Source organism: Prionailurus viverrinus, chromosome B2 (genome assembly GCF_022837055.1).
Source record: "Prionailurus viverrinus isolate Anna chromosome B2, UM_Priviv_1.0, whole genome shotgun sequence".
Lineage (NCBI taxonomy): Eukaryota > Metazoa > Chordata > Mammalia > Carnivora > Felidae > Prionailurus > Prionailurus viverrinus.
In genome coordinates, this window is record NC_062565.1 from 7,321,214 (window position 1) to 7,348,366 (window position 27,153).

Consider the following 27,153-nt stretch of genomic DNA (forward strand, 5'->3'; position numbering starts at 1 on the left):
TAACTCACACAGGGCTTGTGAGTTGTGGAGCCAGGATTCAAACCCAGAGCCCACAGCCTGCTGGCCGCAGCTCACGGTGCCTTATCATCCCCCATGTGATAACTACAGCGAGCTCCACGTCTGGTCTGCTGACCACTCCAATGGGCTTCAACTATCACTCAATCTATCCAGTAAAACCCTGCAAACTGCCAACTATTTTTGGTGGCAAAAGGCATATGGTCATAGGCCACAGCAGTAACAACAATCACGTTCCGCCGCAGTGACCCCCTCTTATCCACAGAGATACATTCTAAGACCTCCAGTGGATAACTGAAACAGTAGACCGAGTCAAACCCTATATGTAACGGTTTTTGCCTACACATACGTACATAGGATCAAGTTTAACATCTACATTTAGGCACAGAATGAGAACAACAACAGCAAATAATAAAGTAGAACGCTTTCGACAATATAGATAGCAAAAGTTACATGAATGTGGTCTCTCTCCAAATGTCTCATTGTACTGTACTCACCCTTAATGTCTCGATGGGAGACGACAGCCCTGGAGAAATCTAGGTTAATAAAGTTTACAATATGATCAAGACAGATTAGGTGATGTGACAAGCAGAGCCTTCGACTAGGCTGGCGGTACTAACCGTTCCGAAGGGCCCGACTCAGCGGTCTCCCCCAAAGCCCTCTGGCTCTATCTGGCTCCGCCTATCAGTGGAGGGATTCGACACCACGGAGCCCCCCAGGGCAGCCCTTCTTCTCAGCCCTTCAGCACACCCGGTGCTGCCATGCAAGTTTGGCAAGCCTCGGGCTCCAGTCCCTTGGCCTCATTTGACCCTGGCTCTCTGCCCTATCACTCATCCCCTGGAAAGAAACACGCTTTCCCAGCCTGTTCCACATCAACAGTAGGAAAGGAATGTCGAGTCCCTGGGTGTTAACTGACCTGGGTAGAAAGAGCCCAGCCTGGCGTCCTTAGGAGGGAGAAGACACGGAGGGGTAGGGAAGTACCATGAGAGCCCGTTGCTTTGCCAAATTCCCATCCCTCTTCTGGCCTTCGGCGAGGCCAGAAGAGACAGCCAAAAGGACGGGGGGAGGATGAGTAGAAGCAGGCCCTCCCCTTCGCCGTGCTTCTGGCGGACGGTCTATAAACATGTCCTCACCACCACCCCTCCCCACGCAGGGAGCCTAGGGAGGCGCACAGGCTTGTCTACCGGCAGGAGCCCCGCCACCCACACTCAACACCTGTGTCACCGCCTGAGGAGCCGGGCACGGAGGGGGTGGGGGTGGGGGGGTCAGGATGGATCCACAGCAGTGCACCTGATGAGAGTCACCTTTCCACTAACAATCAGAGCTCATGATGTCACTTCCCAGGGGTGAGAGGGGTCTGGACAGAGAAAAACAAAATCACGATGCTGTCCTTCCTGTCCTCTCCACAGGACACTCTCAGCCTTCCTGAGGAGGGAGTGAGGAGGGGCACCTGGCTAACAGGCCCCGGGAGGACAGGAGAGCAGTGCTGCCTGTGGGAATGGAAGGCGGGCAGGGAGCCGTGGGGCTGGAAGTCCCAACTCACGGAGCCTTGGCGAGAGCAGAGCCTGTAATTAAACGTCAGCTATGCCAGCGGCTCTCAACACGGGCAGCAGAAAGTTCACGTCTGATGGACCGGGGCCCATGCAACACTCCCCCCTCAGGCCCCTCCCCCGGGGACTAGTTCAGAGGAACTAGGTCTGGAGGTGGCTGAAAATCATCCCTGTCAGCTGCAAGGAGCCCCTTTTGGGTTGTGTGACTCTCTAGGCACAAGTCCCTGAGCACACACCACCGTTTCTATTCCTTAGTGATGCATCTTGCCCACTAGGCAGAGCTGAGGGTTGACCTTTTGGGGAAGTCCTGTCCTTGGCTGAGTCTGCTAGGTGTGCCCCATCTAGGAAGGGGTGCTGCTAGGTGCATGTGGCCCTTGAGCGCTTGAAATGTGGCCAATCCAAACTGAGAAGTGCCGTAAATTTTAAATGCACAGCAGATTACCAAGACTTAGTATGAAAAAGTTGACTGTCTCATCCATTTTTATATTCATTACACATTGAAGTCACATTTTGAATATATCAGGTTACATAATATGTGTTGTTAAAATTAATTTTACCTGTTTTGCTTCCTTTCTTTTCACACGGCCACCAGAAAATGCAAAATCACCCACATGGCATGCATTACATTTCTATCGGGCAGCATGGTTCTGTACATTCCATTAATGTTGTTGAATGAGTGAGCGAGTGAATGAATGTTGACTTAAGATCAGCAGTAATATTTTTTAATTAACAAAGAAACGGTCATTAGGAATGGTTAAAAAGGAGTGAGGCACAGCTGTTTTTTTTTTGTTTTGTTTTCGAAATAACTTCTATCTGGAGCTACGTTTCATTCTGAGTCATTTGCTGTTGAGAAAATGCTTACTAATCACCCAGGACTCAGAAAGGATGAGAAGGCGACAGACCGTCGGCCAGGCCACACCACTGAGGCCAAACTCAACCTTCAGTCCTACGGTGGAGACTCAGCAGCGTAAAAGACCAAGCAGGACAGACTGCAAGGAACTGTCACCGGGACATAAAACAACTCGTCGGGGAGCCTTTCAGTATCCCAGGCTTTTTATCCTAAATAGAACTATCCTGCCAGTCCAATTACTCGCTTTTAATACATTCTTTAAGACTGTTTTAAGAAAATTCCCTGCAAATCAAAACCACACTATCACCTCACACACATCAGGATGACCGCTGAAAAAACAGAACAAGGGTGGGGCGCCTGGGTGGCTCAGTTGGCTGAGCATCTGACTTCAGCCCAGGTCACGATCTCACGGTTCATGGGTTTGAGCCCCGAGTCGGGCTCTGGGCTGACAGCTCGGAGCCTGGAGCCTGCTTCGGATTCTGTGCCTCCCTCTCAATCTGCCTCACTCACATTCTTTCTCTCAAAAATGAATAAACATGAAAAACATTTTTTTAATGAAAAATAAAAGAGTTGGTGAGGATGTGGAGAAACCGGAACGCTCTTCTTGCCCCCGAAATTAAAAACAGAATGACCATATGATCCAGCAATCCCACTTCTCAGCATACATCCAAAGAACAAAACTGAAAACGGGATTTCTAAGATACATATGCACACCCGTGTTCACTGCATTATTTCTGATAGCCAACAGGTGGAAACAGCCCAAGTGTCCATCCACAGATGAATGGATAAACAAAACGTGACATATACACACAGCGGAAAATTATTCAGCCTTAAAAAAGGAAAACCTACCATACGCCCACGTGTTACAAAATGGATTAAGCTGGAGAACATTAGGCCAAGTAAAATAAGACAATCACAAAGAACAAATACTGTATGATTCCACGTATATGTGCATAGGAGGTATCCAAAGTGGTCAAACCCATAAAAACAGAAAGGAGACTGGTGATGGCCAAGGGCTAAGGGGAGATTGGAGGTTGGGGGAGGGGGGTTAGGGATATGGATTTGCTGTTCAATGGGTATAGAGTTTCAGTTTCACAAGATGAACAAGTTGAAAGATCTGTCGCACAGCAATGTAAATAATAACATGACTGAACTGTAGACTTAAAAAAAGGTCATGATACATCTTATATTTCTACCACAATAAAAAACAGAAGGAAATGCATGACATGATCAATTCTACGGAAACGGAAGAATCCACAATGGGGACCACGAGGCAATAGAACATGCCACTTTCTTTTACCATAATAAAAGAAGAAATCGTGCTCACATTGTGGGACACTAATGTAACAGCAGCATTATTCACAACAGTCAAAAGGCCAAAACAACCCAAATGCCTACTGACAGATGAACTGATAAACACAACGCGGTATTAACATACAATGGTATGTTACTCAGCCTTAAAATGGAATGAAATTTCAGCACATGCCACGACATGAGTGAACCCTGATGACATTGTGCTGAGTGAAATAAGCCACTCACAGAAGATCAATGACTTCATTACCCCACTGATACAAAGTACCTGTCTAGAGCAGTCAAACTGATAGAAAGTGGAATGGAGGCTGCCATGGGGCTGGGGGAAGGGAGAATGGGGTGTTAACATTTAAAAGGGGGAAGCTGCAGATGGAGAAGGTGAAAATGTTCTCGAGACGGACGGTGGTGATGGTTGTACAACCTTTTGATTGCTCGAAACTGCAGGGAGAGTCAAAAAATAGACTATGCACACACAAATGAGAAAGAGGGAGCGTGTGTGCGTACACACAGTCTTTCTGGAAAACATTATTTCTTTTAATCCACCATTCGTGGTCAACGCCCATCTGGATCCAAGCCGAAGTCAGCAACAACAAACTCAGCTGTACTGATGCCAAGAAGATGCTTTTAGATGCTATGTTATTTCTAAAATTATCCAGCAAGGTAATAATAGACATCACATAACAGGCACTATGCAAAGCCCTTTTAAAATTACAGTACTTTTAACAGGAAACTTGTGTTATTAACACCACTGGACAAATGAAGAAACTGAGATTAATAAGGTATGTCCAAGAAAAAGACGAGCCCTCATGCACTGGTGGTGGGAATGCAAACAGGTGCATCCACTCCGGAAAACAGTAGGGAGATTCTTCAAAGACTTAAAAATAGAAGTACCCTATGATGCAGCAATAGCACTATTAGGCTATTTACCCAAAGAATACAAAAATACTAATGCCAATTCAAAGGGATACATGCACCACAACATTTATAGCAGCGTTATCTATAATAGTCAAATCATGGAATCAGCTCAAGCACGTATATACATGCGTGCATGCACACACACACACAAATGGAATGTTACCCAGCCATCAAAAAGGATGAAATCTTACCATTCTCAATCACGTGGTTGGAGCTAGAAAGTATAATGCTAAGCACAGTAAGTTAGAGAAAGACCTATACCATAGGATTTCACACATATGTGGAATTTCAGAAAACAAAGGAGAAAAAAAGAGAGAGGCAAACCAAGAAACAGACTCTTAACTATAGAGAACTGATGGTTAACAGTGGGGAGGTGGGTGGGAGGGAATGGGTTAAACAGGTGATGGGGATTCAGCAGTGCACGTGTCATGAGTACCAGGTGATGGTGGCTTGGTGGGTTAAGCATCAAACATTTGATTCCAGCTCAAGCTATGACCTCGGTTGTGAGATCTGCGCTGAGCGTGGAGCCCGCTTGGGATTCTCACTCTCGTTCTCTCTGCCCCTCCCCTGCTCACACACGTGCAGGCATGTTCTCTCTCAAAATAAAATTGATTTTTAAAAAATGAAGTCTTTAAAAAGCACATGTTCAAGAATACAAGAGAGAGGAGATTCTTCACTCCAGTCTGGTGGAGTCCAAACTAGAGCTCATGACTGCTGTTGAGGGCACGGTCTGCAAACCAAGGCCATCCAAATAGGAGGTAAACTAGCAAACTGGAGAAACAGGAGAGCAAGCGGGGGTAATGCCAAGTAGCCAGTGACTCGCTAACTCCATCACCCATACGGGACACCTAACTACCCCACATAGAGGTTTTGAAACCTAATGTTTTAGGGAGCCTGGTTAGCATGTCAAGGTGAAAGTCTTTCCATTTCTGAAACAGGACCTCATAAGCAGGACACAAAAGAAAACTTCTCAATCTATGGAAGAGAAATTCGGGCTGGGAAGGTAGGCTAATCTCCCCTCCTACCAGGTCTTTTCTCTAGGTCATGTATGAAAGGAGATATCGAAGAGGAAGAAAGAAATCATGGGGGAAACAATCATATTCCAGCAAGCATATTGACCCTTAGTGACACCTACCGCAAAACTTTGTGCTTTCTGAAATATTGTATATTACGTAAAAGTCAACCAATGTCCTAAACATCATCATCGGAGGACTTGATTCTTAACACACAGCTGTAATTCATGGTTGGTCTAAACCCAGGTCACAGTCTTAACGTGTACACCATGACATCAGATTATTGGATAATTCGGTAAAAATGGGACAGAAAACCTGCTAAGGAACAACAGCTTCCCTAATCTGTTCTATTCCTAGGTCACCCAAAAACCTGGAACATCACTTGCAGACCTTTCATTGAATCAAAGCCTCTCCTTTCATGAGAAGCTGACAAGTGTACCGACTTTTCCATTTGCTCTGCTCTTCCCTTAACAAGGATCATTCCTAAAACTCCCAAATTTGTACCCCGGACAACAAAGCTTCCTCACACAACACTACCCACCCTCTCATCCCTCTACCCATTTTTAAGTGCCTGGATACACAAGAAGGGGAAACAAAGGACAAATGCCAGGCTGTGACCTCTGTCTGGACTTGGCCAAGCGTGATGTGTCAATCAGGTGTGAGGAATGGAAGTTTCCGTGGCAACGAGACTGCCAGGCAGACAGGGGAGTCACATACACCTTCTATCCAGGTAAGAGAAACAATGAGCCACCTGAGGGAGAACAGGCAAGTTCAGAGCTCTCCAGGGACTAGAAGGACCCTAAGCTTACAGGTGGCTCCTTCCCACCAGCTCTCTTGGATTACCCACCATCTCTCTTTCTGAAAGAAAAGGGAAGGATAAATTAGTCGCCAAAGGGAGTTGCTTAGGAGAAAAATGTAGAAAGGACCACAAAAGAAGAGTATTTTCCTTATGAAGACAGAAGCAGCTCTATTAGGCAAAGGTCCAGGTACACTGACCAGCCTGACCGCACTGCCCGTCTGACCCAAGCAGATGTTTTCACCAAGCTCCTTGGCTGGACCATGCTGCACACACTCACCAGTGAACCCAAGCCTTAATGAAAAGCTCGTGGGCTATGTTTTATTTTACAACCTTTTTATGAATGTTAGCTCTATAGTGATGCTTTGCCATTATTCTCAACTTCTAGGAAGGTACGTATGTTCTTAAACAGCTTGTGTTTTTAGACCCATGGCTTGAAGACAAAACAAGGATACAATTTTAATGAAATCAAAACTGGTCTCGATTATCTGATCTGGAGAAAGGTAGTTCAAATGCCAGGTCTGTGTTGACATTAAGGATTTCGAAGCCATTTTCCTAACTTAAGATTCACAGATGTTACAAAGAACTGAGCCAAGAGCGTGCCTTTGGCTCCAAATCACAGAAGACAGCCAACTCCCGTTTCTCCACCCACCATCGTACGTAGCTTCGCTCCAGAAGAGGCCCTCTGACTCCTCCAGAGTCTGAGGAAGAGAACATTACCTTCTTACCTCTGCTAATGGTTCTTCTTTGGCACATGATGCCTTCCCGTTGCATCAGAGGAGACTTCCCACGTGGCCAATGTGGTCACGTCACTCGGGCTCTGTGCCTTTGACAAGGTTCCTCATGGTGCCCAGAAGGTCAAGTCTCTAACCATGGTTTCTGAAGGCACACATGATCTGCCCACCTCTTCAGTTTCATCTTCTGCCCTTTGCTAATTTGCACCCCAGGTTCCAGGAAAATTCGATGGTTTTTTACGTGCCCAGATAGACCACTGTCCTCTGTCAACTTTTACCCCTTTACGTTACCGATTCCTGGAAGGAACGCTTAACCCTTTCCTCAATATCTCGGTGAAGATACCACTTCCCCTCCCGGGAACCTAAGTCCCTGCCAAAATTTCAGCCTGAAAGTCCTTCTAGACGCATCCACGCCACCACCACGCAAAACTTCAACTATCAGCTTTGCATCTATAATCCCATCTGCCTCGAAGGGGGAACACAGAGGGAGGGTTCCCCTCTGTCTTGGCTTGGGGCCCAGCCGATAGGAGGTGCTCATTCGAGATGTGCCAAACATGCCCGAAACCAGCCAATGAGCACGTGAACAACAGAGGGGCCTAAATGGTAGTTGATGTGACTGATCACAAGGAGCACTGACCCCACCTGGACCTGAGCCTCACAGGCCAGTGGTGCCTTTTGTGGCTTCAGGAGTGTTTAGCTTCAGGGAGACTCAGATTCCTGCTTTTCAATTGGTGCAACAGTGCCTGCCCCAGATTATCATAAGCATCCAATGAGACTGTGTTTGGGAAATTCTTTGGGAAAACTGTACTGTCTATACTTAATGGCATTTCCAGCGGGAGGCTAAGGAAGAGAGGAGGAGCCAGGATTGTTCCTGCAGGGAGAGCAGCAGTCAAGAACTGGAAGAGAACCAGGGAGCAGGTCTAGCCAAGGGTTACAGAAATTCATGGTGGGCTTCCACACAGAGGGAGCATATACTGACTTCCGAGAGGTCATTATGTTCCCCTTTTGTTCATTTTGAGCACAGACATCCTTATTGTCCTCAACTTTGCACTTACCTGCCACGTTCATTTCCACCAAATACTGCTACCAATAGTTCTGGGGGTTCTGTTTATTCCTTTTCCAATCATTAAATACCCGCTCTTTCCCGGTCCTCCGTGTACATCCAACCATCCTTTCATACCCCCAGTAAATGCACTCACATCTATGAAGCCTCTTTTTTTTTTAAAGTAAGGCTCAAACTCACAACCCCAAGATCAAGAGTCACATGCTCTTCTGACTGAGCCAGCCAGGCGCCCCTCTGTGAAGCCTTCCTTGAGTAAACTGCTTCACACCCATCTCTCTCCTCCTGCTCTCCTAGTGCATGAAGGGCCCACATTTCACTGTTCAAGCTTCACCTCTCAACTCTGCACGTATACAGGCCACATCCGCTTTCTAAAGTGTGGAGAGGACTTCCCACAAAAAAACAGAGCCAAATCTGGGTTACAAAAATGTGGGGATCTGCCAAAGAGAGTAAGAGGTAAAAACTATATTAAGAATAAGAAAATAGGGACGCCTGGGTGGCTGAGGCGGTTGAGCATCCGACTCGGCTCAGGTCATGATCTCGCACTTCATGGGTTCGAGCCCCGCCTCGGGCTCTGTGCTAATAGCTCAGAGCCCGGAGCCTGCTTTGGATTCTGTGTTCCCCTCCCTTTGCTCACTCGCTCTCAAAAATAAGCACTAAGAAAAAATTTTTTTAAAAAAAGAATTAGAAAACAGCACTAATTAGGCTACCAAGAAAACAAAAATAGACAAATGAGAAAGGACGAGGAAAAATTAGCTAGCTGCTCCGTTTCTGAAGACTTCAAATCCCGTGGTAGTAGAAAACGATAGATTATCAGGAGGGCATGGGGTAACGCTCCAGAGAGAGGGAGTCAAGCGGGGAACGTGGTTTCTAAAACAGGGACACCAAATGCGACTCAGTCCCGTATAAGAAAATGAATGAGAAGATAGAAGAAATGGGAAAACAAGAGGAGCTACAGACAACAAAGAAAAACTCCCACCAGGGAAATCAACCGACAGCATTTTGCTGAGCACTCAGTTCCCCAGGCTCTTTGCCGTACTGCTTAACCTCATGCTACAAACTACCGCCACCACAGCCAGCACAGCAGAGATCCCGTAAGAAAGTTCTGGGCTAACCGTATCAAGAATTACAATGCGACCATTAAATACCGTATTTATTATTACAGAAAGAAAATGAGAACTCAAAAATTATTTATACGCAGATCCTACTTGCAAAAAAACGCATAGAGACATAAACACAAAGAAACAAACACTAAAAAAATATCTCCCGATTCTCTCTGGTTTACATAATTATAGGTTATTTTTATTTTCTTCTGGAAGTCTTCCTGTATTCCCCACATTTTCTACACGAAGCATGGATTACTCTATGATTAAAAATTACACTGGGCTGTTGAAATATGAAATACATTTTAATTGGAATTCTATTTCGAGTGGTCCGTGAAAAGTGAACACAATCCCCTCTCTCAGCTGCCTGGTGATGAAGCCTCGGTTCCCCAGATATGAGCGCATTTCCTTCTGAACCTGTGACCATGTGTGACGCTGAAGATGTATAAGCTTATTCCCTTCCCGCTTTTTTGTCCAAGAAATGACTTTGAGAAATCCTTGAACTACTATTTCTTCCATAAGAAGGTATTTACAAGAAGAGTAAATGCCCATTTTATTTTAGATCTTGATTTTTTCAAAAGGCCTCAACTCCATGCACCATTCAACTTCTGTTCATTCTCCACCCTGCCATGCGGTCTCCGTCTGTGTTCTCTTATCGTACAGGCATGGGTCTTCGATGCTGTCCCGCGACCACAATGGCAACATTCTCTTTCACCTCTCATGGACCTTACAGAAGGTTTGGAGGAGCACCCTCTATTCCAACAGGTCTTCAAAGTTTCGAAAATACAACTCCATTTTCGTTGCACCTCTAGGATATTTACAAGCAACACAGGAAACAATGGCCTATGTCAGAAGTCAACATCTCCATGTGATGAACTGCGTTCTCAGGACAACTGCTCGGGCCATATGCTGGGGCTGGAGCAGGAAGGAGAAGCTGGCTGTAGTCCACTGCTGGAGAGGGGTGGGGGGGGGGGGGGAGGTGGTGGCAGCTTCAAATGAAAAGAGAGACGTTTGAGATTTTTCTACTACCAAACCAGGCAATTAAAACACTAAATGTGAAATCCGAGGCACTGTAAATTTCCTAATATGGTAGGAGTGCTGAGTTTCCCAAATGATGTTTTCTCATCTTTCCACATATCCAAGAGCATATGCCAAAACACCAAAGAGACATTTCCATTTTGAAAACAAAAATAAACCACACACATCCACACGCTATTAATAGTGTTGTCTTGCCTTAAGGACCCTGTATCCTTAGTCGAAAACCCCACTGCAGTTTACATAAATGTTAACGTTCCTGAAAATGCCCGTCCAAAATAAACTGGACACGGGTAGGTGAGTTAGGCGGGACCAAGGCAACAGTCATCAAACCCCTTCTATAGTTTCAGTTCTGGAGACCGAATGCTATGTTCCTCACGGCCACACCTAAGGACTTTGTAAATACGGTCTACATCTTTAGCAGCATTTCTTAAGAGAGTGTAAAGGACGGAGAGCTGGCAGAAGGTTCACAGGTTCAAGCCAACTTCACAGCATTTGGAGACCTGCGAGAGAAGGACACAAGCTTACGCCAGAAACTCCGGGAGAAGTGGCCAGGGGAAGACAGGACAGGTCAAAGATCCCCAAGTCCATAAACTCTTGAACCTGCCACCGTAAAAAGGAAAAAGACTGCCCCATGGCATTTTATGTTTAGAGACAGGAAAAGGCCGTGAAACGTGGTGCTCTCCTTCCTCGATTCAAACACCCCTGAGCTGCTATCTCTGTGCTCAGCAGAAAGCCAAATGCTTGGAGCAAGTACAATGGGAAGTCTGGGGCACAGACCCTGCTCACAGGATGCTTCCATGTTTGAGGGAGGAAAGGAAGCGACACACACACACACACACACACACACACACACACACACACACACACACGACACAAACAATCGTTTTTTCTATCCTAAGAGACTGACCATGCATCTAAAATGGTCCATGCAACCCCAAAGTCCTATCACCTGCCTCCGTGGACCACCTTTAACATTCAAGCTCTAAGTCGTGGGCCCTAGGATGTCTTGACAAGGTCCAACAACAGGGAAAACCAGGATGATAGAGGGATGACCCCAGCCCCACCCCCAGATCTGGCAAGGTGAGGAGGAAGGAACAGAATGGACTCAGGATACCAAGTCAAACAAAATGGGGAAGAAAAGCAAGGAAGGATGGTGAGCAGTGAGCTAGAACAATCACCTGCTTCAAGCCAAGAGACCCAAGCTCTGACCTCACCCAGCTACTTTGCTCTATGAACAGGGCAATGAACCTCTATTTCTATCCCCTTTATTTAACAAGTGTTTACCTGCTGCTGTACATTAGGCGTTCTCGTAAGCACCCCGCAGTTCTTTCATCTCAACAACGAACAATTGAGGTCGGGCCAGTATGACACTCCCCTTACCAATGGGGAAACTGAGGCACTGGGAAGTCACATACTTTAAAAAAGTGGCCAACTGATAACGAAATCCTGGCGGACTGGCTCTAAAGTCTGAGCTCTGAAGCGCTACACTGCCTCCCTTATAAAATACCTACTCTCCACGGCTGTGCGATGGATCCCGTGCAATCCAAGTACGGCATCCAACACCGTGTTTGACAGCAGAGGTTCAACCATAGATCTCCTTCCCACTTCTCTCTACCTTCCCCCGCCCTGCCACCGCCCCCCCCACCAGCCCCACAGCTGTGGGGGGCTGGAGGCAAGATCCTGCACACAGAGAAAAGCAGCTATGTCAATCTGCAAAGGCTCAGGGGCTCCAGGGCAAAGTAGAGAAACACCCTCTGTCTTGGTCCCCTGAGGCCTGGAACAAGAGCGCTAACTCAGGCAGAGATGTCCAGCGTTTCCAGACACAGACTGCCTCTGTTTATTATAATCTGCATTCAAGGCACAAGCACTTGGACATAAGCCTTAGGGAAAATGAAAGTTTTCACGATTTTTGTACCACAAGCTATATATGTAGATGTCAAACACACAGACACCACACATGCAATACATGCACCATCTAAAACGTAGACTGTCTCCCAGAGGGGGGGAAATGATCCACTTTCCAGAACCTTCCATCACCTAGAACCTGGCGGAGTGTACCAGGCTGCAGCTTGCTTGAACACTGATGCAGAGCTCACGGACAGAATTGCTTCTGAAAATTACTAAGAACAAACCAGGCCGAGGGGCCCTGGGGAGCTGTGTCGTAAAACACGAGAAAGTTTTGTTTTCTGGCCCTTTGGCAGTATTTTCGTGAGCTGATGACAACAAAATAGAGGCCAGAGACTATTTTTGTATGTTGTTATTAGTCTAAAATATCACTGAGGAAGGTGTGCGAGTTACCCGTTAAAGGACTTCTCTAACGTGGGCAAGAAGTGACCCACACAAAGTAGGGGATCCGATATAACCGGCATTTTCGAGGGCACAACTAGCACATGCGGGTAATTCCAAGGAGTTTACCCAAGCTACCAAGTTAGGAATGCTGTCTACACACGCGTTCACTTTGGCCTCGATTAAGTCTTATTGTATGCTGAAACAGCCTAAGACCGTTATTGCCAGAAAAACAAAACAAAACAAAACAAAAAACGACCGCTACAGTGTGGTACTGCCGCTGCCCCTGAGAAGGCGCTAATGACACGATGCCAGAGTCATTGAGGAGGAGAGCCGACGGTCTAGGTTTTCAGGCCCAAGTCCCCGTGGCTGCCGGGCCCGCGGGTGCCTGCCAAACCTCGCCAAATTACAGCGCGTCTTCCCAAACTTGAAGCTTCCACCGGGAGTAAGCTGGGTCTCCGGCCTCCGAAAGGCACCGAGCCGGCCGCTCTGTGACTCTGTGTTGCTGAGAGAGACTCCACCAAGCGTCCCGGGCCACGCGCCAGGAATCCGGCCCTTCGTCCCTTTTCGTGACAGTTCAGCACAAGGGAGAGAGATGGGCGAAGAAGCCTTCTTCATCGACCGGTCGTCAGAAATGACCACTTTCCGTCGGGGAAACCAAAACGCCCTCTTTGTCACTCACGTACGTGCAGAAGCGCCCCAGCGTGACGCAGGCATCCGGAGTCACTCGCCGGCCACACGTCGGCTTGTGGCTCAGCCCAGGGCACTTCCCAGGGGCGAGACGGGAACGGAAAAGACACCACTTAGCAGGGAAGGAGGAAGAGGAAGTTTTTCAGACCTGGTGGACCTGGGTGAACACCTCCCTCTCCGTCAGGTTCAAGCGGTGACCCCACCCCCCAGCAGGGAGATGGGTTCTCTTCGGAGTCCTTTCAAGAACCATGAAATGGGGGTGAGGGAGCGTGGGAGGGACCGAGTTGTCCCGCGTGCCTCTGTGAGTCAGCAAAAGCCGGAAGCCATACAAGACAGCTTCAGACGACAAGCTGGGAGGAGGACAACGAGCTTCCACCCCCGGACAGTGAGACACTGCACGATCCTAAGGGATCCCGGCCACCCATGTTCAGCACAGATAAGTGAGAACCTTCTCTGCAGCCATAGCTGCTCCACGCAAGCCCTGGGTGGCCTCAGCCCCGCCCCCACATGGCTTCCAGGCAGGAACGCGGCAGCCGGGTGGCACTCCCAAGAGCTGGGGGTGGGAGGCGAGGCTGACCGAGGGGGAGGGTGGCCCCCAGGTGCTCGAAACGCCCTCCCGGGGCTCAGGGAGATCAGAGGTCTCCGGGCTGATCCCCAGGGCGGCTGGTCACAGCCGGCCCCACCACCCTGCCACAGCCGGGAAACGAAACCGGGCCCCAGGGACTCCAGGAACACTACACCTCGCTAGAGCGAAGGCCGCTCCGTGAAGGACAGAGACGTTCCAGATTCGGTCATCAAGAAGAAAGCAGACTTACCCCACACTGTGCCCGCAGACGCAGAGCCCCTCAAGACACTCCCTTTAAAGACCCGGACAGATCTCATCAGGAACTTACATTTACGGTACAATTTGAAATTCAAAAGAAAAAAAAAACCCAAAAGTCATTAACTCTAAGTGAAAAGTGACAACCTTCACATTTTGAGGAAAAGTACATGGAAGTTATAGTAGCAGCCCATTTCGGGGAGACGGTCATTTGCATGAAGCGTTATCTAACAAAAAACATTTAGGGGCGCCCGGGTGGCTCAGTTGGTTGACCATCTGACTTCAGCTCAGGTCATGATCTCCCGGTTCGTGAGTTCGAGCCCCGCATCGGGCTCTGTGCTGACAGCTCAGAGCCTGGAGCCTGCCTCGGATGCTGTGTCTCCCTCACCCTCTGCCCCTCCCCCACTCGCACTCTGTCTTTTTCTCTCAGAAACAAACATTTAAACAAATTTAAAAAAAAAAATTATCCCTGTTAACATCGGCCTTCACTTTCTAACAATTCCTACTGTCGTCACAAACTATATTTTTAAACGTTTTCCTGTCTGTAGCTAATGTCAACGAGGTATACTCAAATGACAAGATAGTCACAAAATATCAGACTAATAATGCCACCATCTCATATATTTGCATGCCTTTCCCAGACCAAGTAACCCATTGGTAGAACCCAATTTTGTGTATCAATTCTTTTGAAAGAAAGAAGACATATCATTTTTCATTATGCAGACACATACACACACACACACACACACACACACACACACACACACACACACACACACATGTAGGTGTGTGTAACCAACGAGGAAGGACACAAAAGACAGAAAAACTCACACTAAAACTGGAGCGGCACTGCATCCCCCAGGAGGGCTGCCAATACTTCTAGCAAAACCCAAATGGGCATAGGTGTTCAAAATTAAAATTAAGTCGTCTGGCATCCAGATGAGAGAAACGGAAGTTAGAAGTCAGGGAGACGTTGTGCACTGGGCCCGTGATTTGCTGCAGGGCCTCCATCATGGTGTGGTACACCTCTGTTGTGACATCTGCAAAATGAGATAACACTTCATGCTGCCTACCTCAGAGAGTTGTTAGAAGATTAGATACAAAAAAAAGAAAGAAAGAAAATCCTCAAAGCCCTTTGAGTTGCTCATAAATATAAGACAGGCAAGGTAATAAGATACCAGCACCATCTACCAAACTCCTAAGATGCTCAAGGCTATAGAGCTAGGAAACGGGGACGCGGCACAGGTATGCGGCACGTACCTCCCGGGGCAGAACACTGACAATCAGGAAGGCAATGGGCAATGCCGTCTCGAGCTTGCAGGGACAAGGTGGGGAAAAGAACTTTGGTTCAGATCTACTCAGACAAAACAAAACATCTGCAGGGGAGGGAAGGGAGGGAGGGAGGGAGGGAGGGAGGGAGGGAGGGAGGGAGAGAGAGAGAAAAGAAAGAAAAGAAAAGAAAAGAAAAGAAAAGAAAAGAAAAGAAAAGAAAAGAAAAGGTTTTGTTTCAACAAATTGCCAATAAGTTCAAAGTAACAGCCCCAACCAATCAAATTCCAAATTCTGGCCCAAAAGTACAGATCCACAACAAGACGGTCCCTTGACTGTAGAGTCAGGTTTCATGAAATCACTTATGAAGGTAAATTGGTTCCACAGAGGAATAAGCATAGTGACCCCTTGACATCAATTAAAAATTTAAATGTGGGGGCACCTGGGTGGCTCAGTCAGTTAAGTGTCTAGCTGAAGTGTCTATCATGACCTGTCTGCTCAGGTCATGATCTCATGGTTCGTGGGTTCGAGCCCCATGTCAGGCTCTGCTGTCCATGCAGAGCCTGCTTCAGATCCCCTATCCCCCACCTCTACCCCTCCCCCATTTGTGTGTGCGTGCTCTCTCTCAAAAAAAAATTGAAGTGAGAAATACATAAATTAGAATATTTTTAATTAATTTGCACAGGAAACATAAGCCAAAATGGACTGTACAAAGGCAAAGCAATCGCAGAGACAGATACTGGCGTGAAGTAACCACCAGAAGCTGGAAAAGACGAGGAACGAATTCTCACCTGAGGAAAACAGTTACTTTAGGATTCATAAGGAAATGGGGAGAAGAGTACTGAATAGCTATATGCCCTAAGATACTCTGAATTATGGAAAGTTGTAAATGATTAAACACTTCTTATATTCTGTATTAGGTCAAACACTTGTCACGTGTCACAAAAATTTTAAAACCACGAATACTATCCTATCCCCGGTTCTCCCAGTCTAGCAAGGAGGAGGTTCAGACACAATCAAGTACAAGGGTCAGAAGGAAGTCTGAACAGAGCGCTGAGGAAGAATGGAGGGAAGAAGTCATTAATGCCACGTGGAAAAGGAGGGAAGGGAGGAGCTCGGGGGAGTTTCTAAGAACCCAACACTTGAACAGAACCGCACGGAATGAATAATACTTCACCAAGTACCGAAGAAGAGAAAAGTGCATTCTGGAGAAGTAAACAGCAGCCCACACTTCCCAGCATGTCAAGATGTGTCCTACATAACTGAAGCACCATGGAGACCATCTGGGAGGCCCTGAATGGCAAGGCCTTTGTAAGAGATAGAGAGGGTGCATCGAGGGGGTGATCTTTTTGAAAAGGGACTTGCTAATCTCTATAACTTAATATATAGGACTGAGGCCAATTGTCCAGGTACAGGTAAGACGGATAAGGAGGCAGAGATGCCCAAGGGCTTGGCAAGCTTGACCGTGGCTCAGGAATAGTCAGGAGCAGGGTTTCCATGAGAATTAGCAGGCCCACATTTGGGGAGTAAAACCACCGTGGGGTAATAGTCTGCGTAATGGCCTCCGAATGTGACAGATCCTAATTCCTGGAAACTAGATGGGTTCCCTTCCGTGGCAAAGATTTTGCTGTTGCAAGTAAGTATCCGGAGATGGGGAGATTATTCTGGATGATCCACCTGAACCATAAATGCAGTCACAATTATGCTTCTAAGAGGAGGGTGGAGGGAGAAGACAGGGTGGCCATGGAGGCAGATACTGGAGTGAAGCAGCCACTAGAAGCTGGAAAAGACGAGGAACAGATTCTCCCGAAAGAATTTCCCTGTGGGGAAAGTGGTCCCGTGAACACCTAAACTTCCAATGTATTGATTAAGCCACTACGTTTGCAGAAATTGATTACAGTAATCGTAAGAAGTACACAGTGAGAAAGGAGTCCCCTCCGTGCTTATGGGTATCACCGTCACCAGTCAATCCACAATCAGATGGAAAGCACTATCAAGAAGTGAAAGTCCAAGGTGAAATCACATACAGAGGCTGGATTACTCCACTAAGTAACTGGTCAACAATCAGACACTGGGACCCGGATAAAAGCCCCGACTAGGTCAACACAAAACGGACAGAAGAACTCCAAATCATAACCATGAAACAATGACACACAAGGGAAGGAGACTGGGTCTGAATCGTACTGGGGACAATCAGAGATACAGCAACTCAGAGGTAACCACGGAGCCCCCAACTTTCTGGCCTATGATAGTCACTTAATTTAATGTAAAGTGCCCACTGGATATGGAAGAGAGGGACGGAAAACATTTACATGCTCAATCAAGACGGACTCAGGAACTAGACCAGAACTAGACAACCAAAGACCTCAACGGATCCAGGTGTGGGACAATTATGGAAATGAGACATAAAACGCCAAAAAGCTAGCCCTTTAGTCAAGAAATGAAACTCAAGGAGATCCATTTCAGGAGGCTGGAAACGGGGAGGGGGGGTGGTATCCACAGTAACCTACACAACCCGCTAAGAACGGGACTGAACATGCCATGGTTGGAGACGGAGGCCAGAGAGAAAGGGATAATGGTGGCAGACTGGAAAATATTTAGAGGACCTAGCAAGTTCCTTGCACAGGGAGTGAGTGGTTGGTACAGCATGGAGCCAGCCAAAAAGTGACATTGCCAATCTTGGAGTACCAGACTGAAAGAAAAAGGTTACAGGAGGACAGACAGAATGAGTTTGTCTCTGGCTCTATCGAGTTTAAGGTACCAGTGGGTCATGCCAGGGGTGGCAGCTAGAAGCCAACAGAATCCTGGATCTGTTAAAAATGTATGGATGAGTGGGAGCACCCAGGTGGCTCAGTCAGTTCAGCGTCCCGACTTCAGCTCAGGTCACGATCTCGCAGTTTGAGTTCGAGCCCCGCGTCGGGCTCTGTGCTGACCGCTCAGGGCCTGGAGCCTGCTTCGGGTTCTGCGTCTCCCTCTGTCTCTGCCCCACACCCGCTCATGCTGTCAAAACTAAACATTAAAAAAATTTTTTTTATATACGGACACCTGAAAAAGTTACCTGTAAAATGCTCTTTCACCTTCTTCCTCCTGGATCATCACCACGACAGGAATCCAAAATCAACATTTTTTAACTACACCCCTAACACTCCCTCTTAAGAGAACTCTTGCACTGGCAGCACTTAAAAGTGAGTAAGAAGTTTTCAAGGCAGAGGGAGAAAAAAATTCTTACCGTTAGTCTTTTCCCTTTTCTGTGAGTTTTGGGAGCATCTGGGGAACGAACACCAGAGAAGTCTCCGTGGATGGGGCAGGGGAGGAGGACGTGCGTGTTGGAGATGACCTGAGGACGGAAAAGACAGCACAGGTGTTGAATTTGCAGGGACGTCAAGTTAGGCACTGCTGGGGCAGCAAATGCAGATCTTACAAAGAGGAAACCCAAAACAGTACATGCACGCATACGGACCACATGGGGAAAGAAATAAGGGGGAGAAAGCAGTGGACTGACCTGTGAAGGAAAACATATGCTTACCAAACACACAAAAACCCCACTCCTTTGGGCCGTACAGCTATCAATGTTCTATTCTTCCTCACCAAAATGCTCAACGAACAGTGCTCCGTGGCAGAACGCAAGCACCCAGTACCAGCTGAAATGCAGAAAGAGGGGCAGCACCAGAGTGGCAGTGAGGGACGGCGGTAAGGTGTAACAACAACACGCAAAGGACTAAGAATATTCAAGCCATCGTGTGGGTCAAGAAACATTGGGTTTTGGTCGTCTAATGGAGACCCCAGCAGTACTGAGGTGACAAGAAAACAGCACCTCCATCTTAGTAAGCTTTTAGACAAGACAAACATCCATAGAGAACCTAGTAAGATCTAAGACCTAGTAAAATATATGGAAATAAATAAGCACGAGCTCATAGGCTCTTATTCACGAAGACCTATATGCCAACACACCTCATTGTCTCCCACTGAACTCTGAAGGTCACGTGAAGTCTAGGAATGTCTCCCACTGAACTCTGAAGGTCATGTGAAGTCTAAGAAAAGTGTTGCTATTCCAGAAAAAAAGGACATCAGCAGCAAAAGCCCAGAACGTGACCAACCATCAATCACAGCACCTTACGCCTGTATTTCTATGAACATTGCTCCAGAATGCCTCATTTGAACCCCAGCACAGCTATGCATATGTTGGCTCCCCCCCCCCCCAAGATGTGACCATGGATCCACTCCACATTTTTCGATTTAGTGCCTACTTTATCAAATAGAGGACAAATACAAACATAGGAATTGATAAACCAGGAAGATGGAAAATCTAAAAAACAGAAATATAAAAACAGGAAACAAAACAAATATATAAATGGATAGGTAACAGGTATCCATATAAGGCATGAAATAAGAGAGAGAAATGAAGGTGAGGAGTCTTTAAGTGAGGGTGTACATGAAAGACCAGGGGAAGACAGGAGCTGAAGCTCAGGAGAAATGGATCCAAGACAAGAGAGGAGCAGTGTGGGTGAAGGAGATACCAAGGGAATGCCACACAAGCAGGTAGGCGAGAGCCCGAGAGGAGTTACGAAGCTACGCACAGAAAATGAATGCTTACTGCCAGACAGAAGATGTCAAGGGCAAGTGATGGGTTTTACAGGGAACCACCAGAAGTTTTAGATCAGGAGTGAAACATAAAATAGGGGCTTTAATCAGAAAGATCCACAGCCAAGAGAAGACTGATTCCCTGTCTTTTAGAGACTAGTTAGGAGGCTGGTGTCATGATCTAGGCACGAAGCCATGAGTTCCTGGTCAGGGAAGAAGCAAGCAAAGAGTCGAAGGAAAGGTAGTTGGGGGGAAAACAAAGAGTTCTAATGGGGACTGAAAGGGATGAGGGACCGTAGACATGAAGAGAATAAAGGAACAGAGAAAAAGGTAAAAATTCCCGAGGATCACAGCTCAGTATCAAGAAGATCAAGGAGATCGCTAATAAGTCACTGGGAAGAAAGAAGGTGGACACAGGTTGAGAAGTGATTCTGTTTGTGAAAACATGGAATTTGAGGTGCGGAGAGGGCATAATCCAAATGAAGTGTCTTCCAGAAGGTCCATGTGCACTGTAGGTATAGGGCTCAAAGTCACCACTCTGGAAGGAAGCTGAAATAGTAAATATAGTCTTAGGGAAACCGTTTATAGAAAGAATTCAGGGGCTATGAGATGGAAAGGTTTTGGAATTTCTCAAACACATCACAGTTTCTGATTTTAGTGGCAGACTATCAGGAAAAATCCTAAACCAAAGAACTTGGAAATACTTCAGAGATGAGGTTGGGCTTCAAAGACAAACATCTAACAACCAAAAGTCATCCTAAAATATCAAGCTCAATTTTATGGTCAGTAATGACGTTCAATGGAGTTCTATGAATTTAACTACATAAATAAATTATGGCTAATACTTTGATTTCGGTCACTTACTACCATGACAACAAGAAATAAAAACAACGTCACCAACAGGTACGCGGAGTCTTGTATTTTTAGTGCCCGCCCACTCCTTGCCATGGACAAACACAAGAACCTTTTACAAACATGTTTTTGGTTTCTTAGGACCCTAAACATTTTGAGCTTCAGTGTCAAAGAGCCAAAGAAGGTTTCTCAAACGAGGAAGGTAAATCAAACATTCTCCTAGATTATTTTCAGCTTCCGGTAAGGAACACAAAGCTGGAAGTCATTTCTACAACTACAGAGACAGAAAGTTCTGGAGCTTGTCAATCCTTGGAGGGAGAAGGATATGGACATGACAATCAAGTCCTAGCCTCCTGCTAAAGATGTCCCAGTCATCATATTACAAACAAAACCACTATAAATGGCCAACGTTCATGTAATGTTTATTATGTACCTGGTAATATTTTAAACTCTTCAATGTCCTCACAAACTTGTATGCAACAGTTAGGATGATCACTGACCCCATTTTATGTGAGGAGAAACCAAGGCACAGATGGACGAAGTCACCCCAAATTACGTCCTTAGCGTGTAGTGGGGCCAGGACTTGGATCTAAGCAGGATTCCAGTGTCTCACACTCCATCTGCACGCTGTCTATCCTGTTTCTCAAATACATGCTCCAATACCACATCTCCTATTAAAAAGAAAAGTAAACTATTGTTTAAAGACAGTAAACATTGTCTATGACCTAAGTGTTTTTTGATTATTTCAAAAATCTCCAAGAGTACCAGATACAAACAAACCCAAATAGTGCCCCCCCCCACACACACACACTTTCTGAAGATAGTTTAAATAAAAAAAAAAGATTCCACTTGGATGTAGAAACTTTTGACCATTTAGGGTGACAAAAGACAATGAAATGAGCTATACTGAAAGACCAGAGCGGTTGTAAGCATCCGCTCCCAGAAAAAAGTGATTCTCCTAAAAGACACGCTTATCTACTTTTTAAAGTAGAGTTTGGAGTAAATACAATGTGGCTTTTAAGAGAACTTCAGGATTTATCTTGCACTTTATATGCTCCTAATTCTTCTTCCCATCGTCCCCAATTCTAGTGTGAGTTTCAAAGAATTATACAAACATCTAGTACATAATCATGCTCATACAGGTGAAACATTAATTTTTAATGAAAGTAGTCATATCTTTGGGAAGGATAGATTTTAACTGAAACCCTTCACAACTAACAATCCAATGAATTGTATTTTTGATTCTCATAACATTTCTCTGGATCAAACATCCTCAAGTGGCTAGTTTTATGTAAGCTATTTATTTGCTACCTTATTTCAAAACTTAAAGGAGAAAATGCCTCTAAACATTAGTTATGGAAAGGCAGAGAAAAAAAGCAACCAAGGATTTTATTGATGAAACGCAACTTGCCATGTGATTCAGTTTCAAGTATGGGCAGGGGAGGAAATGATTTTTAAATCCCAACTTGGACAATCCTGTGACAATCCAGAAGTGACAACATAGAACACAAGTATTAGATCGCACGATTCTACCAGGACAAATCCGAATGGAGTTTTAGAAGTGGACGGCTAGACATAGCATTAAAAGCTTTATCAACAGCTGCCAGAAAGACTGGAAACCACCATAGTCCCACCATGTCCTTATCCATTACATGAGGTCTTAGTGAGTCCTTCCTTCAACACCACGGTGGGTGTGGGGGATGTTACAGGAAATGTGGGTGGCCGGGTTTCTCTCGTCCACACCACCACCTTCTCATAGCACCTAATACCGAATGTGATGCCAATATGATTGAATAACTATGATCAACAAAAGTCTTTTAAACTCAACATCGGTGAGAACGGCACAAGCCAGAACACAGCACTGAAAAACAAACCCTAAATTTAAAATATACCTTGAAATTAGTTCCCGTAAAGGACTTCCTTAGGATTCCATGAAATTTTGGGACTTCTCTGCACCTTAAAATTCTTAGCTGCTTATATCTAGGCCTACCAAAGTTAAAAATGCAGGCTCTATGCTAACTGACTTGGATGTAAATTAAAAAATAAAAATTTTAAGAAATTTAAAAATATATAAATTTTTAAAAAAGCCTGCAGGCTGGCTTATTAAGAAGTCACACTTGGGGCGCCTGGGTGGCGCAGTCGGTTAAGCGTCCGACTTCAGCCAGGTCACGATCTCGCGGTCCGTGAGTTCGAGCCCCGCGTCGGGCTCTGGGCTGATGGCTCGGAGCCTGGAGCCTGTTTCCGATTCTGTGTCTCCTTCTCTCTCTGCCCCTCCCTCGTTCATGTTCTGTCTCTCTCTGTCCCAAAAAAAAATGAATAAACTTTGAAAAAAAATTTAAAAAAAAAAAAAAAAAAAAAAAAAAAAAGAAGTCACACTTAGGGATGCCTAGGTGGCTCAGTTGGTTTAGTGTCCAACTTCAGGTCATAATCTCACGGTTCATGGGTTCAAGCCCTACATCAGGCTCTGTGCTGATGGCTCAGAAGCTGGAGCCTACTTCAGATTCTATGTCTCCCTCTCTGTCTCTGCCCTCCCCTCACACTCACTTACACACTTTCAGTCTCTCTTGCGCACACGCATGCTCTCTCTCCGGAAATTGATTAAACGTTTAAAAAAAAAAAGTCACACTTAGTTTTGCCCACTTCAGAATGGTTTTCAATGCCTCGTCCCAACACAGAACAACCTGAGACCACCTTTTCCAAACAGCACAAACCAGCAAACTAGTACACAGGGTAGCTGTTCACGAGTTCTCTAGGAAACAAAGATTCTGTGCTCAAAGTGTGAGACATTAGCATGCCATGGCCCTTCCTTCTGGGAATGCACCACACACATGAGTATATTCAAGACTTGGAGAAGTCCACAGAAACTTTGTGAAGTGTCACTAACACTTAACTGATCATGGAACACATCTTCACTGAATACTTCACGGGGGATCAAGAATTCACCTTTAGAAATGTTGCACTAGATTCCTGAGCTTAGCTTTCAAACTTAAGAATCCCTTCCAAAATTACCCTTAATCATAACAACATACATTCACAACTCTGATGAGCAATGCAGATCTGAGATCTCAGTTTGCCTTAAAAGGCCTCTCCCTCCAGTCAAATTAATCTCTCCCCCCACATCCTCAACAGACATTAGTTCCACTGTCTTCTTCGGACTATTATTCCCCAAGGTCGACTTTCTGCCTTCCATCATTTTATTCAATGTAATTCCGCAAAATCCTACCTCCTAGGTCTCTTCCACATAATATTATATGTTCACTCCCCTGAATAGGTTACCCCAAATGAAATAGCACTTGTTTGGGACTACCTACTACCTGTATTACAAGTACCTATTTGCTACTCAGATGTCTGGTCACCAGCTACCCAAGGACTGGCTGAGAATACAGGCTGTTAATTTTTCCTATGGTTCCTAACACACAGTATTTTGCTCCAACAGAGTGAGCACCCTATACATAAATGTTCATGGATTAGAAAAGGCATGGTGGTAGCCACTCACATAGTATTGCCATGCTACACATAGTTTCAAGCGTTCATTAACCGACTGACAGTAGGTAGCGTGACTTGAAACATGGAATCGTGCATTTTTTTTTTCCAGAAAAATCTTTCAGACTGGTTTAGAAGTTATTAAAAGCATACAATCCACTTAGGTCTACAAGTCAACATCTCCAAGGAATTCCTTAAGAATGACTTAATATACATGGAACACGCTCAGACGTTTAGCAAAGTGAGTTTTACTATTCAGAACTACCAGCTTTTTGACTACTCAAAAATGGGATTTCCATACCCTCTGGGATCTTAAGTCCATTCTTTACTCTGTACATCAAAATTCCTAACTTCAGGCAGATTTATGCTATATATACACAGGTCTTATCTCTTCCCTTCTCCACAACATCCACGTGGCTCTCTCCCTTGGAGGGAACCTCAGGTAACACTAGCCTAACACATAGCAACGATACACCATACCCATCTCCCTGAAAGAAAAAAGTTCATTTGTAGCAGTACCCAATCTTAGCAAATCAAACCAAGGAGAACTGAAGTCTGAAGGTGTAGAAGATCCACAAAGAATTCTAGATTTCAAAGCAACTGAATAATACACCTGTACAGAGTAAAAGTATGTACTTATCAGTATGACACCTGAAAAACCACTCAGGAAAATGGCCAGTCTAGTAGTCAAACGTTACATTTTCTTAGCCAGGTTAAAAAAAAAAATCAATATACCATTAAATATAGAATGGCTGAAACACTGTAAAAGCAGTTCATTATGTAATTCCAAAATTAGAATCCCAGTTCTGTGGCTTACATTAAGGAGCATCCAAACTTCCTTGGGGAGCTGTAAGGAGACTGATTAAAAGCCCCGGAGCAAGCAGTCTAGGTGGAAATCCTGACTCCATTTTTTTCCTACACATCTGACTGGAGACAAGTCTCTTCTGAGCCTCACGGAGTTTCCTCAACTGACAAATGGGTATAAAATAATGATCTACTCCATTATATTGCCGTGAAGTTTCAATGTGATGACACCCAGGACACCCTTACAACATTGCTGAGTACACAGAATGCAATGTAGGTTAACACTATTCCATCCCTATAATCTAAGTAAAAGAGTTAACCTGAAGGCTGGTATTACAATTACTAGACTAGCACACAGATAAACCTCCACCGTGCTGCCTTTAATGCTAGTCCATGGCATGGATTACTTATTGCAAAAGCAACAGAAAAGGCTTGCTGTGGGTGTTACGATAAATATTTGCAATCCGTAAGTCCCACCTACCACCTGCAGGGGAGGTAAAATTAGAACTTTAGGCGAGCATCATCACTGGGAAATCCACTAGGCCATCTAAATTACAATTCTGCTATAGCCTATCTGTAGAATTTGTATATGTGTACTGCACTATCATTCATTTACAACACATTTACTATATTTTTACCTTCACACGGTTTTAGCATGTGTAGAAAACTGTGAATGTCAAAGATATCAACATTTTTCTCCTTCCTCTTTGATCAAAGGAAAAAGTCACCTAGAAATGTTTTAATTGTTCTTTCATTTAACACGTTAATGAATGCCTTATGAAAAAAAAGGGGGAGCACATATTTTCATCTTCTTACGGCTGAGAAACTACTAATACATTCACAACTTCTTTCATTATGAAGAAGATATCTAATTCAAACCTACCCGGTCACATTTCCAATTATTCATCATTCTATCCTCCCTCATCTCTCTTTCTTGGATTTTTAAGATTTTAAAGTAATCTCTATACCCATCGTGGGAGGTGAACTTACAACCCGAAGATCGAGAGTCACGTGTTCCACCAACTGAGCCAGCCAGGTGTCCCTACGCCTCTATGCCTTAATCCCGTCCTATAACCCACTGTAACTATACTTCAAGATCATATTCTTTTTTATCTTTAAACCTCATACTTCCTTCATGTCTTAACTTTGTCGCAATTTCACGTATACATTTTCAGTATCATGCCTTGTTTTCTGGAAGTCGCATTTCTCCCCTTTTCCTTCATACCCTGTTCTTTGCCTTTGAGAAGAATTGCTTCCTGGTGTTTGATGCTGTATAAATGGAAATTACAACATAAGCCACAAACAAAATCCAGCTTCAAATCCACGTGCTCTCAAGCCAATGCTCTCTAGGAGGACGTGGTCTTCCCTCCGTGGAAGATGGTAAGACTTGATTTCCACTCACTGAAATCTCCCCACCACAGGGTTAAGAAACAAAATGGATTAAATGGTAAACACGGAAAATGAAAATAGTTTTGGATGATGGAATATATTAAAATTTTTCTCATTATACATGTAACATACAAAGCATAAGTTCTCATGATATTCATAATGACATAGGCAGTGAAATATTAGTATTGATTCACATATATAGACCCTAATGAAATCCAGGGGTAATTCTACTTTTTCAAGAAAATGAAATTCTAAATTTTTATTTTGGTCTCATGAGCCCATTTTTAGTATAATAAAAAGTGAGTGTTTTGCAGGACACTTTTGTGCCTCATATATAAAATGTGCTAAAAGACCCAAAAATCATAAAATCCCGTACTTTGCGCTGTCATGGTTATTTCCATATAGTAATATTTCTGAGAGATAAACAGCAATATGTTAACTTTCCAGGCAATGTCTGTGTTTAGAAGACTTAGGTATTTTTAGGTAGACTTGGGGTTACAGTTCTCTCAAAAGTGAGCATAAGGTCGGTCATTCAACTGAAGTTCCTCCCTGAAAATGTGGCTCAACCATAGGAGCACCTGGAGACACGACTCC

The 27,153-nt window shown here is 45.1% G+C and overlaps 1 protein-coding gene across 6 annotated transcripts in view; it reads right to left on the reverse strand.

Moving 5' to 3' along the window:
- Positions 1–27,153, reverse strand: part of LOC125165885 (uncharacterized) — an 821,026-nt gene that overhangs the window by 298,310 nt on the left and 495,563 nt on the right. For 4 of the 6 annotated variants that reach the window (XR_007152254.1, XM_047859337.1, XM_047859335.1 and 1 more), the window contains one exon: positions 18,680–18,787. The exons of the other annotated variants lie outside the window; for them this stretch is intronic. The gene's annotated coding sequence lies outside the window, so the exon portion shown is untranslated. The remainder of the gene's footprint in view (positions 1–18,679; positions 18,788–27,153) is intronic. 6 annotated transcript variants of the gene reach the window in all.